At 34.7% G+C, this 17,013-nt stretch overlaps 1 protein-coding gene and 1 pseudogene across 4 annotated transcripts in view; one reads left to right on the forward strand and one right to left on the reverse strand.

Moving 5' to 3' along the window:
• The window catches only part of Immp2l (inner mitochondrial membrane peptidase subunit 2), an 864,225-nt gene that overhangs the window by 293,262 nt on the left and 553,950 nt on the right, over positions 1-17,013 (forward strand). The gene's annotated exons all lie outside the window — the stretch shown is intronic.
• Positions 1-17,013, reverse strand: part of LOC138809992 (voltage-dependent anion-selective channel protein 2-like) — a 41,214-nt pseudogene that overhangs the window by 14,503 nt on the left and 9,698 nt on the right.

Consider the following 17,013-nt stretch of genomic DNA (forward strand, 5'->3'; position numbering starts at 1 on the left):
GACACATGACTCAGAAGGAGAGAAAAAACCCACTACCACCACTGCCAACAACAACCCCTCACCCCAGAAATGGCACAAATATTACAAATAGTGGACATTAATGATAGAAACAACAAAAATGTTACTGTTAACTTGTTGTTTTTGGTCAGTAGAGGAATGATTAGTCATGTTAAGTAAAGTAATGGAAGACAAAGACTCTCATTTCTAGTAAGGAATATTTAGATGCATCAAGAAAAATCAGTAAGCTTCCTCAGCACCATATAAGCAGAAAAAAAAAAAAGCCGGAGGTGGCGCTGTGGCTCAAGTGGTAGAGCTCTAGCCTTGAGCTGAAGAGCTGAGGGACAGCGCCGGGCCCAGAGTTTAGGCCCCACAACCAGACCCCCCCCCCCCGCAAAAAAAAAGAAAAATCAGTAAGCTATACTGCACAGTAATAGAAGTTCCCTGAGTCAACCACAGTGTGAGCAATCTGTAAGTGCCTATCTCAGAATGCAAGCTGATGTGCACTTGGGAGGGTACCTGTATGCCAGGTGTAGTGGTACCCATCTGTAATCCCATCTATTTGGGGTGTTATTGTAGGAGGAACACAATCCAAGGTCAGCCCTGAGAAAAATACAAGATCCAATCTGCAAATAAATGAAAGCAGAAAGGGATGTGGCTGTAACTCAGATCGTAGAGCACCTATCTTTTTTTTGGGGGGGGGGGGTCAAGCTGGGCATATCAGTATTTATTGAAATACTGAAGGAAAAATAAAAACCATCATGTTGTTGAGAAATCCCTGGCATGAACCAACATGACAATCTGCTATTTCACGGATACAATAGGAAAACTTCAACAAGTAACCGATTTCACACTCTGAGCATGGCTTGAGTTCAAGTCCAAGGCAGCTGCAAAGACCTCCAACACAGGAGTTCAGACATCTCAGGCTTATCTGTTTACAAGCATAGATCAACTGTAATAAACCAAGAGAAGCCAAAAACAAAACAAATCCTTTCTACCTGTCCGCTTTTACAAATAAATCCCGTGACCAATAAGGCTTGTGTAGTCCTGTCCGTCCGGATGCGCTGTGGACCGGACCTGGTCTCGGTCCTGACAAGTCTCCTGTGCCACCTCGGTCCCTGGGGATGCCTCTATGACCCTGTTCCTCCTCTCTACTCTCGGGACACTGCCCCCTGGGGAAGAAAACAGACTGATAACTGACATTTCGGAGAAGATGTTAACATTCCGTTGGATGTAGTGTATATTTAAAAGGAGAACACATGAAATTTTAGGCAATCAGTGTATTTTTTTGGAAGTGTAGGCGACCTTCCAAATAAGCATCTTTCTAATGTCACAATTACCCCCACCTAGGATGCACAGGCAAGATGGAGTCTTTCCATTAACATGGACAGCGCTCCTGTCCACCTGGCCATAACAAAGCATTCTCCCATGTGGGGTGGGGCAGGCCACTGCCGAGATTTCTTCACAACAATGGCTTGACAGCAAAGGATGCCCATGGAACCAGTGTGTATCCTTCATGTGGACATATATAAAAGGCGCGCAATAAAAACTAATACAACATAATCCTCTTCATACACACTGAATAACAACTCATATCTTTGGTATACAACTTACCATGCCTTAATGGGAAACCAGGTTAAGACCCCACCTGGTTAAATTTTATTGCAAACAGATATTAATAGATATTAAACAATAGATATTAAATAAACTATGGTAAGAATGATGAAGAGTTACAGATGTTTAATCAAGAGCATGATTTTTCACTAAGACCTTTCTATATCCTGGAACAGAATTCCACCAACTTGAAGACATGCTAGAGTAAACACATATTTGGTTTCCCCTTTCTTGGTTATATGTTATACAAGGCAAAAACTGAGGAACAATAAATCTGTATCAGCATTGTCTACAGTGGAAACTGTGATATACAATATAAATAAACTATTCAAAGGCCAGAAATATTTATGGAAAAAAATTCAGAGACTAGGAGAGCCCCCCTTTATTCTTTTTTTACAGCTTCTATAAGTGATTGTTCTGCAGATCATCTCAAAGAATATAGTCTAAATGTAGTCTCACGACACACAATAATTACTGATCAAGAAAAATAACATTAAAGAAATTGCTGCTTTGGGGGATGGGAAGGTGGCTCAGTGGTAGAGGGCTTGCCTTGCATGCATGAGGCCCTTGGTAGATTCCTCAGCACCACATAAGCAGAAAAAAGCCGGAAGTGGGGCTGAGGATCAAGTGGTAGAGCGCTAGTCTACAGCTGAAGAGCTGATGGACAGCACCCAGGCACAGAGTTCAGGCCCCACGACCAACAACAAAAAAAAAGAAAGAAAGAAAGAAAGAAATTACTGCTTTTGTAATTGTACTTTTCCTCTCCCCCACCCCCTTAACCCCAAAGACCTAAGAAATGTAAACACTATATTTTATTTGACTTTAAAGAATTAATACTTTATTATTATCAAATGTGGATTTATATGTGCACAGCTCCCTAAGAGAATGACGAAATAAGGCAAGATTTCTATACCTGTATATAATACTCTTATTTAGAGACTTTGTGATTATTTGTTGTCAATATTTGTTCTACAGCAGACTTTGGCCGATGACTTACAAAGGTCAGTACCACTCTCTTCCTTTCCCCTTTAGGAAAGATGTCAATTACTTTCAACATTCCAGGCCATATGTAAAAAAAAGAATAGCAGTTTACATTAAGAGAGGCTTGATAGGGGCTGGGAAGGTGGCTCAGTGGTAGAGCACTTGCCTTACATGCATGAGGCCCTGGGTTCGATTCCTCAGCACCACATAAGCAAAAAGAAAAAAGCCGGAAGTGACACTGGCTCAAGTGGTAGAGCGCTAGCCTTGAGCTAAAGAGCTGAGGGACAGTGCCTAAGCCCAGAGTTCAGGCCTCACGACTGGACCCAAAAAAATATACAACTAGAATGAATTTTCAGGTCCAATGATTGATAAAGCTCATCATTTGTTTATTTCACATTCCTAAACATGCTTCTTCAATATTTTATTTCTCAACTACTTAGAACTGTGAATATTTGACAGCCCAGCAAAAAGATGTTTAATATTTTCTTTTTAAAATGAGCTTGCCAACCTTGATGATTAATTAAGACAGGTATGTGGAATATGCAAGCCTCAATGGCCAGAATTCTCATGAAATCTAGTAATACCACAGCCATAATTCAGCAACAGTAGCAGAAATAAGGTCTCATTGCTTTAGCTAGGGAGCATTTGCTTTAAGCATATTGCTTACTAAGCACAAGGTTCTGAGTTCAAATGTCATTATCATCATCAGAAAAAAATTTGTGAGAGTTATCTAACACATCATGTAGAGGGACGTTTATAGCATCAATTTCTTTATAATGACTATTATGCTACATTATTTGAAGTCACCAACTAATAGGCTAACTCTCCCTCCATGTTATCCCAAATAAACAGTTATGTGAGCTTTTTTTGAAATTATTCAAAGTGCTATATTTGTTAAATTGTGTGACAATATAAAAATTCGAAGAAGGAATCAGACTGGGGTGGGGGGTAGCTCAGTGGTAGGTGGCTGCATTCTCTAGATATTGGATTTGACATGGTTTTGTCATGCCAAAACCACATTGCATGGAAGGTGAGTGAGTGAATTTTCTTTCCTATTTTGTTGGTGTTTATAAATTCTTTAGATGGAAAGGTTTTGGTCTCACACATTCTCAATTTCTCCTCAGGACGTAGGTGTAAATATACTTTTTAATTGTGAAAATACCATACAGAGGGGTTACAATTACATGGGCAAGATAATGAGTACATGTCTTATCAAGCATTGTAGCCTCCTCCTTTGTTTCCCCTTCCCATCCCTTCCCATCTCCCAGGACCATCCATGCATGATTTGTGATACTGAATATTTTGTGTGTGAAACAAATTTTTATTATTTTTTTTGTTTTTTAGATCCTTTTTTCATGTTTTCCATTTCAAATTGTCTTAAGATTCAGATTGACTTCCTAGATAGCAAACTGAAATTTGGCAGTATTCCTTAGACAGAAAATTATTATACTTCACAGTTGCATCATATGATATTTCTTGAGAAATTCACAGAAGAGTGTTTTGGTTATTTTTGAAGTGCCTGCATTTGTAGACCCTTTTTATGAAGATTATACTCCATATTTATTCATGGTTCTCTGTCTCACTTTACATCAGCTCACTTTATTCAGACATCATTCATTCATTCATTTGTCAATAAATATTTACCAAACCCCTAACATATGTGTTGTTGTTGGTAGACAAATAGATATGAATATTTTGTCTCTCAGGACTTGCATTATGTTGGGGAAGACCGATTAAATAAACAAACATATCAAGTTGGCAACTGTTGTGAGGGAAAGAAATGATGCCTTGCCTAAGCAAGCAGGCATTCAGAATGAACACACATTCTAAGTGAACAGCGAAAAGGCCTCGCTAGGGAAGCAACATCCTGCTAGACCTGGTAATTAAGACTTATTTTTCTTTTGGTAAGGGTTTAGAGGAGAGCATCTATATATACCTTTACAAGAGAAAGAGCTGAGCATTTTGAAAGTCAAAGAAGACCTGTGTCAAATGGAGGGACAAAGGGTAATCCAACGTATCACTAATAGTTACTAGTTGAAAATGAACCATCCAACTTGTCAGGCAAAGGAGCCAGGAGGAAAAACTGGGAGAGAGAGAGAGGGAAGGGGTAAATTTGTCTGAAAAGAAATGTACTCTTTACCTGTCTTATGTTACTGTAATGTCTGTATTTCACCTTTGTAATAACAATAAAAAGCAAAGTTAAAATTAAAATGTATAATGCAATATATGAATAGTAAAATATATTAGGATTTTTTACGATGGGGCGGGAGTCAATTGTAGGGCTTGAACTCAGGGACAGGTAACTGTCCTTGGACTTTTTGCTTAAGGCTAGTGCTCTATCACTTTGAGCTACAGAGCCCCTTAAGCTATATTTTTCTTTTTTTTTCTTTTTCTTTCTTTCTTTCTTTCTTTCTTTCTTTCTTTCTTTCTTTCTTTCTTTCTTTCTTTCTTTCTTTCTTTCTTTCTTTCTTTCTTTCTTTCTTTTTTCTTTTTTTTTTTTTTTGTCTGTCATGGGGCTTGAACTCTGGGCCTGGGCGCTGTCCCTCAGCTCTTGAGCTCACAGCAAGTGCTCTACCACTTGAGTCACAGCACCAGCTCCTTAATCTATATTTTCATGAGGAAATTTTGAAAACCTAAACATTTTTATTTAAAAAAGGAATAGCTTGCTAAAATTCAGAAAAGTTTAGAAAAGTTTTTTGAAATGTAAATTGATCCATTAAGAAAACAAGAAATGAAAATTATATAAAAACATTTTAATGAAACAGTGAAGGCTAAAGTTGAATAAAGGAGATTGTGCTATTTGGCAATTTTTATGTTGCAGAAATTCTGAAGTAAAGTTCCCGCTGGCACAATACTTTACCTTAGCTATTGGTAGAATGGAGACATATCAGTGTTGTTTGTTATCAATTATTAAGTACTTGGAAATGTGGACAGACCAAGTGATCTTATTGTAAAAGGATATCTGAGCAGCTCTTAGTTTTAATATTCTAAATATTTTATCTTTGTTTGTCTGTATATATTTGTATATATACACATGCGTACATGTTTATACATATATTTACCCACTTAGCAGTTGTTACTTAAAATCTTATCCTTATTGTTAAAATGTTTTGAGAAGATTTCTACCAAAGTCAGTATTTTTTTCACATTATCTTTAAAAGTAACCTACAAAAAGCAGAATAAGGGTTATTTCCAATTTTTCTTGATTGAAATATTTTCCTGTACAGTAAAAATCAACAGTCTTTTCAAGGCTGTTATTTTAATTTGCTAAACTAAAATGAAAGACACATTTTTATGTGTGTGTATTTGTGTGCGTGTGTGTATGTGTGTGTGCACGCACACACAGTGGGAACCTTGTGATCATTGAACTAACAATATGAACTTAATATTGAAGTTCAAATAAAGTTCTGGGAGCAAGCATTTAATTCATGGCTTGTGGAGACTTCTTTTGTATTTTATTATCTTAAATTATAGACAACTTTCTAGTGCAATAGATGGTCTTTTTCTTACATAGAAATTCCCTTTATTAGCACTATAATTAAAGCTTTGTTAGTTTTATTCTGCTTATAGGAACCTGGGCAGTGTCCCTAAGTGGATGTGCTTTTCAGGTTCATATTGATATTCTCATTTCGTTATCTACATTTTGGCTTCCATGGATTTTTTTACATTGATGATTTATTTTCTCTTTTCTTTCATTCCACCTCTCTGTATTAGTCAGCTTCAGTCACTGTGACAAAACATTTTAAATAATCAACTTAAAAGGAAAAAAGATTTATTTGGGGCTCCTAATTTTTAGAAGCTTCAGTTCATGGTTGATTAGGTGACTGCTTTTTCCCTTATAGTGAGGTACACAATCCATAAATGTGAGAGTTGTGCTGAAGAGAGCTGCTAATCTCATGAGTACTAGGAAGATGTATGTATGTGTGTATGTATATACATCGAAAGAGAGAGACAGACAGACAGAGACAGAGAGAGAGAGAGAGAGACAGAGAGCAGGAAGGAGTGAGGGGGAGAGAGAGACTGAGAAAGAAGAGGAGGAGGATGAGAGGAGGAGGAAAAGGGAAGAGATGGAATTATATATTATATATAATTATCTATATATTTCCTTTAAGGTCAAGTTTCAAATAACCTTTTTTTTCCTCTGTTCTACATGTCCTAACGTTCCAACTCCTCCCAAGAATGCTACAAACTTGAGGATTAAACCTTTAACATATGATCTCTGGGGAACACTCAAGATCCAAAGGATAGTGTGATTCCTAAACATATCATAAGACATCTATATATTTCACTCTTTTTGTCAGGTCTTTCTCCTTCTACATTAATTTGCTCCCCTTGTTTTGCTATTAACCCAACCATTTTATTTTCAAAGACGTTTTTCTCGATTTTTCTTCAGTCACCTCAAGTTGAAGATAGGTTTCTTTGTATATGCTTGCTTGCTTTCAAAGCCATCTCAATTAGTTATTTTACACTTGCTAGTGATAGTACTACATTACTGTTTCCCATTTGTACATTCATTCATCAAATCACAAGTTCTGTGAGAGCAGGTTTTATATTATTACAAAAAAATCTTAAATATGTAGCACAAGGTCTGGCAAATGCATGGTGATCAGTAAATATTTAGAAAAAACTGCTGATTGAATATATATATATACCACCACTTCAACCTAATGTTTCCTATAAAACACAATTAACATTGTCTTATATTTATTTTCTTTCAATACACAAGCTATACTATGAAGTACAATTATTTTTTCTTATGAGTATACTTATGAATATATTAACACTATTATCAAAAATGTATAAAAATAAAGGTAAAACAGGCATACAGTCTTGCTGCTCTGCCTTTTGAGTTTCTTCTCTAGTCCTCAAATTTCTCTGTGGTGTAGACGCGGACGACCTTGCTAATGTTTGAATTTATGCCAGACCTCAAGAGGTATTTGTGAAGTGACAAAATAATAATTTACAAGATAAGAAATTATCTTTCACATTAATTAAATCAGTTGTTGACATGATAGTGTGATGAAGGATGTTGCGCAAAAGCTGCCCCATTTTCACGATGAGAACAAATGCCATGGATGCACTTTTTTTTCCTATGCCATAATAACAAATAAATATCCTGTCACCTCAGCAACTCATTACTGTTTGTTTTATACTTGTTGAAGTCCAGAGAGGATCTTCTGTGGATGTAGTTGGGAATTTATTAAAGCTTGCAAATCCCTGTTGTTCCATAAAACTGAAAAGAAACTGTATGGTAGGCTATACTACACTGTCCAAGGTCTTTATTAGAATTACATCTAAGAGCTGAGAAAATGTAGCACAAGAGACTTTTACCAAAGCTTACATAATCTTCAGTTCTTTACACTTGGGCCTTTTCTGAGCATTTCTCCAATATAACATTTCCATGTATTTAGAAAGAGTTTAGAATCATGTTTAATGCTGAGTGAAAAAATGCTGCTAATTGAAACTTACCCCAAATTTACCTTTGCAATAGAAATATATGCTGTGCATTGATAATATGGAGCATTTAAATTGTATTTAATTTGAAGAATAATGTCTTCTCTCTTTTAGTCGGATGCCTGGAAACTTGTCACTAAGTCCAATTTTATCAATTGTTAGAGTCCCTCCAAAAATGTTTGACACTTAAACCACATATTGACTCACAAAGATGGATGTGCATGGTGGAGAATGGGGATTGCGTGAAATACTACCCACTGTTTGGGACAAATGTAAGCACAAAAATGAATTCTCTTTCTGTGTGAAAGTCTAGAGAGTGGAGCTGGGGATATGGTTTAGTGGTACTGTCCTTGCCTATCATGTACTATACAAAACAAATAAACAGAAAAGCATCTCCACCATCAAAGAACACAGCACAACAAAACAAAGGAGATTTTCCATAAGAAAAAAAATCAATTACCTTGATGATCTTGGTTGTCATTCTCATACTCTGGTATTATCACTAATATAAGTATAATGCTTATTATCCTAAATTTCTATAAATTTTAAAGGGATTATATCAAAAATTAAATATTATATTCTGGTATTATGCTGTTTTTATAATTAAAAAATAATGATCTGAATTTTCAAAGAGAATGAAGGATTATTAGATGTATAGTTTTTTAATATAATTAATAATTAGTGTTTCCATTGAAGTTAGAGAAGTTACTTAGTAATAAAGATGATTGAATTTAAGAATTAGATAATTTTAATGTTTCAGTGTATTGGCAAATTGTCAGGTAATGATAAAATACAGGATTGGTAGTGATCTCTGATTTATCTTTTTTGCACTATAAAGTTTTTTTGACCAATTTTACAATGTATAACTCTTTGCTGTTTATGTATTCATTACTTTTTTTTACAGTATATTTACATGTCTTCACCTAAGATAGCTAAAGTCTGTTGTTAAACCTTTTCCTGGAAATTAACATCCATAAAAACAAGGGCTATATAAATCAGAGTTCTTCCTTCTGCAAGTAACTATAAAATATTTTTTTATTTTACAGTATTTTAGGGTCATAAATCCTGCCTTTATTACAAAATGGTTATTGTACAAAATTTGCTGCACTTCCTCAATGTATGATCAGTTTCTGGAGGATAGACACTCCTCTAAGTACTTCAACTTGTTCCCCAATCCTTTTAATCTTCCAGCACTCTCTTGAGAGATACAGTATGAGGGATTGCCTTGGGCTTGGCCATTTGGTCCCAAGGACTATCAGGTAACTATATTTGTTCTTGTGGTTTGAGCCCAATATTTCTTGGCTTTGGGCTATAATTCCAAAATTGACGTTTTTTTGATTTGAAGCTATTTTGTAATAAATGAAAAGATTTCTCTTGAGGCTCTGATTTGGTTTTATAACCCACTTGTTTCTTGATACAAATGGAGAAATAGACTTGGCTCAAGTTAAGTACTTTTTGTGCTATATTGTAGCACACATCTTGAGTGCTCTGGTCCCCAGGTTGACAGCCTTTCGGGTCTATGGCTTTAATTTATGTGCTGTCATTGTGAAGGATAGTGCTTTTTCTTGAATTTAGAGGAGAAATATTTTGTATTCTAGAATGCATTTTTCCTAACACGAAGATAAAATTATGTCAGAAGCAGTCTTTTAATGAGGGAATTCCTAGTTAGCCCATATGAAGCCAGTTTTGACATTGTTTTTGATAGATTTTTGTGGCCCAGGGCTAAATTTCAATGGAAGCAGTTCAGAAATCCCTACATGCTGTTGAAACCAAAACATGTTGTGTTCAGCTCCCTTACAAAAACAACTAGTATAACAACAGATTAATAGAAAATATTAAACAAAAATCATTCCAAGGTTTTGATTTACTTGAAATGTAGTAGATACTACAGCAAATTACTTTGAAATGGTCTACTTTCTGGCCTATTTTTGATAGATGATAGAATTCTGTTACTAAGGATAATTTTGATAAAGTTTAATCATAAAAAAGATAATTACATTTAATATATGCAATTTACACAGGTGTACTGAGTACTATCTCTTTATTGCAAGCTTGCAGTATGTGAAACCGTTCATACTGGCTTATGCAGAATATGAGAGAAGGTTTATTGAATGTTTCTACTTAGTTTTTCTTAATAGGCATGGATTTTCTGTACACACATATAGTCCCTGAGATTCCTTTTATGACATTGTCCTTTGGGACTGGCAAAGGCAGTTTTAGGTGAATATGGTTTCGTACAGATCTGCTTTCTGTGACTAGTGTTATCTCTTGGGTTCTCTGAAAGTAACTATCCCTTACAGTCTTAGCCCCCCAAAAAATGACAGGCACTCTGTAATATATCTACTTCTTTCTTTGCTTATTGATTTTTTTGGAACATGTGTTGACAAGAGAAAGAAGTTTGTGGTCTCGTAAAATACTGATTAAGGGACCAACTGAAATATAGGAAAAGGGGAACTGGATAAAGAAGATATAGAAAAAGAATAATGCAGAAGTGTGAGAATTGTGCAAATAGTGCCTAAATGATTGATTGCAAAATGAACCAAGAGGTAGTATGTAGTAGTATGTGGCATGTGCTGTATTCTGTGTTACCAGTGCTGGAGTACGGTACCTGGAAACACTTCATACAGTCTTTTCAGCTCTGTCCACCTCCCCTTGTCTTCACACATTTTTGCATTTATTTTTACTGGCCATCTTTTGTGCTTTGTTTTTTCTATTTCTTCAGGGATATCAATCTACCATCCTCCTCCATTTTCTTCTGGCTTTACTTTTCTTTTCTTCTTTATTGATTATCTTGTTCTGTAAGCATGCACGTGTGCTTTCTGTGAGATCTCTTTTTTCTGTCCCATCATGCTGTGCTATATTATTTCCATTTTGTATAGCCTGCAGAATGGTAGAGTTGGTATGGGCTCAAAAAATATTTCCCTTGATAATGCCCTTTCTGAAAAATGAACCAAGGTTTATAATCAGGATTTTTTGTTATTGCTGATACTTTTGTTATTACAGGTAAATTTTCCTCTTCCTTTCAGTTCATAATTATCAGTGATTATATTGCTCTGAAATGAAATTATACATTAACTCCCCCATTTCTGAAATTGCCCAATTGATCCTCATTTACCAAAATATCAAAGAGCTCGCCAATTTGAAAGTTGAATGATCCTTTGCTAGCCATTGGGTTGAATTCCTCATAAGGAGACCTTGAGATGAGGCTTGTTTACAAATAATTTATTAATCAAGTGAGATATCAAGTAGGTGGTGATAAAAATAGGAATGATCAGGGAAGAAAGAAAGAGGTAGGATTCTTAGTAAAGTCTCTTCGAAGAAAACTTTAGCCTGTACCTTCATGGCAGCTCAGAAGTACAAAATATGTTTGTCCCAAACCAAATTGCATTAATTAGATATAATGGGCTAGATAATTTCCTTTAGACTCTACCACTCCACTCCTCTCAATTGGTGTAGCTTACTACATTGGTTGGAAAATGATGGAGTTTTATTTCAATAATGCCTTTGGATCATTACAGTATTTATTTTTGTATTCTATTATAACTCAATAAATAGTCCTTCTTAGACATTCTTATAATGTGAAACTTGAAACTCTATCAGTGAACTTTTATGTATCTTATTGCTTTAAAATCCATTGGTGTATTTTGCACTTTAAACGCATCTGCTTGCTCATGCATAATATCATGACCTCCATTTTAGTCATTCAGGAAACCTTGATTCACTGGGTCACCTACTTTGGTCAAATGTTGACAATATTCTAGTTTAACACTTCAGATAAACATAAGGCTCATGTGTTCAAGGATTGGTTCCCAGCTGCTGCTGCTATTGAGAGGTGACTGGATCATGTGGACACATTGATAAGGAAAGAAAAGAGTACATCAGTTGATGATTGGGGTGTTAGGAAGTCGTAGTTACCTAGCTAGACATGCTAATGCACCAATTTTTACATCTTATGTTTTTGTAGTATATGCAGACATTAGCATAGCACATGAGGCAGATGTCCCATAGTTCTATGAGAATGATCGGCCCTTATGAATCCCTGAAAGGTTTTTGGGCACTGCAGCAGTCCTTTGGACATATTTTTTTAAGAGCTACTACGTTCAGAAAAGCCATAATATTGATACTCTCAGTCTTGCCACTCTGTTCCAGCTAATGTCTTTGTTAATTTAATCACCAATTTTTGAAAGATATCATTCGAAAAATTTCTGCACCTCCCTTAAGTCCTTCTAGTTTTAACAGTTCCTTCCTCCAATGTCATTAGCTATAATTTATTTTTCATGGAAATGTTTTCTGCAATAGATACATTTATTTTTATATACATCACTTTTTCTCTAGTCTTTAAATTAATTTATCCTAATCACTCTTTTAGATAATTTTAGGGATTTAATTTTATTAGCAGATCAGAATCATGGAAAGCCCAAGGAGGTTCTGGAATGGTTTAGAGTTATTTCTTTTAATTTATTATGAAGGTGATATACAGAGAGAATTCCAGTTACATAAGTAAGGCAATGAGTAAATTTCTTGTTGAACATTGTTACCCCTGCCTTGTTTTCTCCCACTTTTCCTCCCCCATGATTCCTCAACACCCTCAAGTTGTAAAGTTCATTTCCAGCATAGTGTTTAGTGAGTATTGCTGTTGCATTGCTGCCTTACCCTTTGTCCTTGGTTTCATCATTTTGTTATTTCCCTTCCTTTCCCCAAATCAGGTAATCCAGCAGTCCCACTCCTGGACATTTACCCACATGATCACTAATAAAGCCACACTAAAACTACGAGCATAACTATGCTCATTGCATTATTACTTACTATAGCTAACAATCAACCCAGATGCCCCTCAGTAGATGAATGGATCAAGAAAAAGGTGGTATATATGTACACAATGGAATTCTATGCCTCCATCAGAAACAATGACATTGCCCATTCCTAAGGAAATATAAATGTGTGGAAAAAATCATTAAATGAAGTAGGCTAGACCCAAAGAAACATAGGCTCTGTGGTTTCTCTCATTTGTAATAATTAGTATATGTCTAGGATAGTCCTAGCAGAGGATCATGATAGCTTGATAGCTGTATACATATGACCATATAAAAAGATGCTAATTGAAATATGCTCCAAGATATGGAACAAGAGGGTTTTTTGGTGTTTGTTTTTAATATACTGTGTGTAGTTACTTCTTTTTTTCTTTCTTTTTCTTTGGTTTATCCCCTGTTGTCACTGTTTTTGATTTTGGTACGCTCTGTCTTATATATATGCTTATCTGGTTTAGAATTCTTAAAGCACTTCCACATGCATCCTTTCTTTTAGGCCTCATGACAATACTGTGAGGTGGCAGGACAGTGTCATTATCTCCACAGGAGTAAACATAGGTTGGAACAGGGGAAGTGGGTTGCCTATGCCCACACACAGAGAGTGAGTGGCAGAACAGAGCTGAGATACGGTTTTCCATCACTAGACACCTTTTCTGGATAACACTCTTTCTTCTTATTTAACATTAAAAGACATTTTATAGTTTTCTTCCGAGTCTATGAAGCAGATTTCTGTTATCATTTTGTAGCACAAGATGCCTAAATGGGTTGTTGACTTAAATAGAAATACCAAACCTAAGAAATGACAACCCCTCAGATGAAATTCCTGATACTACTCAAAATGGCATGTATTGTAACCATGAAGGTTAATACCTTTTTAACCTTACTAAACACTAACCAAACCAGGTATGAAATTTTAGCTGCATAAAGAATGATAGGAAACAATTTAAATAGGCTCTACAACCATTATAAAGCAAAACAATATAGTGAATAGAGATTTGCTGGGTAGGTAAACATGGCTAAAATGAAAGCTTACTGACTAATCTATAATCGTATGCTGGGATTAATAAAACAAAATGCTCAAGTACATGTATGAATTAATGAAAAAGGGGGTTGAAGAGTTTACAATAGCAAATGGTGTTTGTATGTTGCAAAATTAATTAATCATTCATTTTATGTCTGATATTACTTGAGTGCAGTTTGTTTAGTTTTTTAGAAATATTTTCAAAAACAATAAAACTATTTTTAAAACTAAGGCTCTACTATAAACAACAAATGTACCTTTCCATAGCATCTGATTTTATTATATTTTAACATTTTACTATATTTACTTCTCTCTTGAATGCAGTGACATACTACATAGTTAGAGCTTCCTGTGTACCTGTTCCTGTGGAATGTAACTATTAATATGAAAAGTTAATTGTTTTTTAATTTGCTGCTTGTTTTTAGTAATCTATTTCTTCATTTTCACATATATTTTTGTAGGTAAATATTGATGGATTTGTTTAATGGTTTATGAAATGTAGTAATCATGACTACTTTTCTAATCTTTGTCAGTTGTTTTTTGAAGTCCTTCCTTACAGTAGAATCTAATAACATTTCTATTTTGGCTACCATAATATCTACCACTAGTAGTAATGCTTTCACAGTCATATATTTTTAATTTTACTAAACGAACGCATAGTATCTTTAGTGTAAAAGGGATGAAACCAGTAGGATAGATGCAATTCTCTTTTTCTTTTCTTTCTTTGTTTGTTTTAAATTGGTGGTATTGAGGATTTAAACATAAGTTCTTTTGCACTTATTAGGCAGGTACTCTACCACTTGAGCTATGCCTCCAGCTCTCTCTTTTTCTTAATGGCAATATGACTGAAGTTTAAGTTTTATTTGTGATGTTTACTTAGGTTTTTCCAATGTATTCTCTTTGTCTTTGCAGTGGCTAATATTGTGTGTTGACTAGACTGGACATATGGATGCCGAGACACTTAGTTGAACATGATTTCTGTGTGCTGAGGTATTTTTATATGAGATTACTATTAGAAATGGTGAAGTAAGTCCAGAGTGGGTGGTCATCACCTAACTTGTTATAGGCCTGAGTAGATTAAAAAGTCAAGTCAAACTCTGTCTATTTAGTTGAAGCATCCATCTTCTGGCCCTACTTCCTCTGATTCTCAGGCTTTACACTCAGGTGGATCATTGGCTCTTTTGATTTGAATTCTTTAACTACCCAGCTGGATCAATGAACAGCTTATTTGTGGACTTTAGCCTCCTTGTTAAATTAGTTTCTTAGAGAAATGTATGTGTGTTTGTGTGTGTGTGTGTGTGTGTGTGTGTGTGTGTGTGTGTGTGTATACTGTATCTGTCATCTGTCTATCTGTATTACCTGCATTAGTTTTGTTTTTTAGAGAACTCTAATATAGAATGTATTTAATCTTGAATCAATATTGAACAACATTATTTTCATTATTTAAATTACTAATGCAATAAGAAATATTCTGAACTAACTCTTCATTCTACAATTACATCTAGGTTCTGAGCATTCCAATTTTTTGAAATTAGTTTGAAATATTAAAAAACTCATATTTATTTTAAAATTGAAACTCTAGGTTTTCTAACTGATAATATATACTCTTCATCTTTCACATCCTATAATATATATAAAGTATTTCATTGTATGATATGTATAAATTGTAAGTATAAGCTAAACTGTACTTTGAAAACTAATTTCTTCTATTTTCTTTTAAGGTTATTTTACTATGTGGGGATGTGATATGATAAAAACAATTAGAAACATGTCTTACGTGTGTACCATAATTCTTTAGTAGAAGATGAAAAAATATAGTAAGTGTGAAATTATAGTCTAAAAGTTAGATTCTAGATTTACTGTAGGAAATTTAAATTGGGAAATTTTCTTATTTTTTCTATTGATGAGAAATTAAAAAGATATTCAATTGCTGGAATCATTCTGGAATTACTCCAATGTCATTTAATTAAGTTTTATACTTCATTAAGTTCCTTTCAAGGTTTGAGAAAGCTTTTCAAGTTAAATACAATAAACAGAAGACAAAAATATTAGAAACAATATTAAAGTTTTGTTACAAAGGAGGTAATACTGTTTAAGCATTGCTTTTGGATATGATTCAAGTGTACATTGGCTTCATGTCATAGAATATAGAAAGAGAAAAATAAATCCATATTAAAGAAGATAAGGTTTTATTGTTATATAAGAGAAAACCTTTTATGAAAGCTTTATGAAAATATAGAAGGGCCAGGGGTGGTGTTGGCTCATGTCTGTAATCCTAGCTTCTTGTGAGGTGATCATCAGGAGAGGCACGGTACAATGCCAGCCAAGGCAGAGTTCAAGGCTCCAGATCAACTAAAAATGTTACTCACAGTTGCACATACCTTTTAATTTAGGCACACAGAAAGTGTAAATAAATAGGAAAATCAGACTAGGTCATCCCAGGTATAAATTCAAGTTCTTATTTAGACTCTATTTGAAAATAGTCAAAGCAAATATGGGTTGGCTTGTGGCTCAAATAGAGTGCCTGAGTAGCAAGCAAGAGGCCCCAAATTCAAACTATTTCTTGGTACGTGTGTGTGTGTGTGTGTGTGTGTGTGTGTGTGTGTGTGTGTGTGTAGCAGGTTGGGTGATTTGCTTGAACTCCATTTTCTTAAAATTTATGCAGTAGGAAAAATAGTTAGCCAAACTAATACAGAAATGCCTAGCACAGTTTAGGGTCCCACATTTTATTTCAGGAAATTCTTGTGGAGAAAGTCTTTTGCAAAAGTCTTCACTGTCGGCTATCTTAGGATCATACTTTCAGATATAGTACTTCAAACAAACAATTTATGATTTTGCTATGAGTCTGTCAAAATTCAGACTTTCTAAAAGACTTTTGGAATATTTCAGTAGTCTAGTATTGCAAAGTAAGGTAATCTAGAAATTTTCTTATGAAAATAATTTGTGCTGCTAAACAGCTAAATATCTAAACAGTAGGTATTAATAGTTGATTTAGTAAATCAGCAGTGTGGTCTTTTATTCTGTAGCCCCATATTCTCATTTCTTTTAAGTATTTTCCAGATGTTCCTTGACCATTTCGCTAGTTTTAATGGATTACATAGATAGTGTAAATTATAGAAATCCATTTCAGCCTTTAAA

Source organism: Dipodomys merriami, unplaced genomic scaffold, assembly GCF_024711535.1.
Source record: "Dipodomys merriami isolate MVZ:Mamm:240054 unplaced genomic scaffold, mDipMer1.0.p SCAF_5, whole genome shotgun sequence".
NCBI lineage: Eukaryota > Metazoa > Chordata > Mammalia > Rodentia > Heteromyidae > Dipodomys > Dipodomys merriami.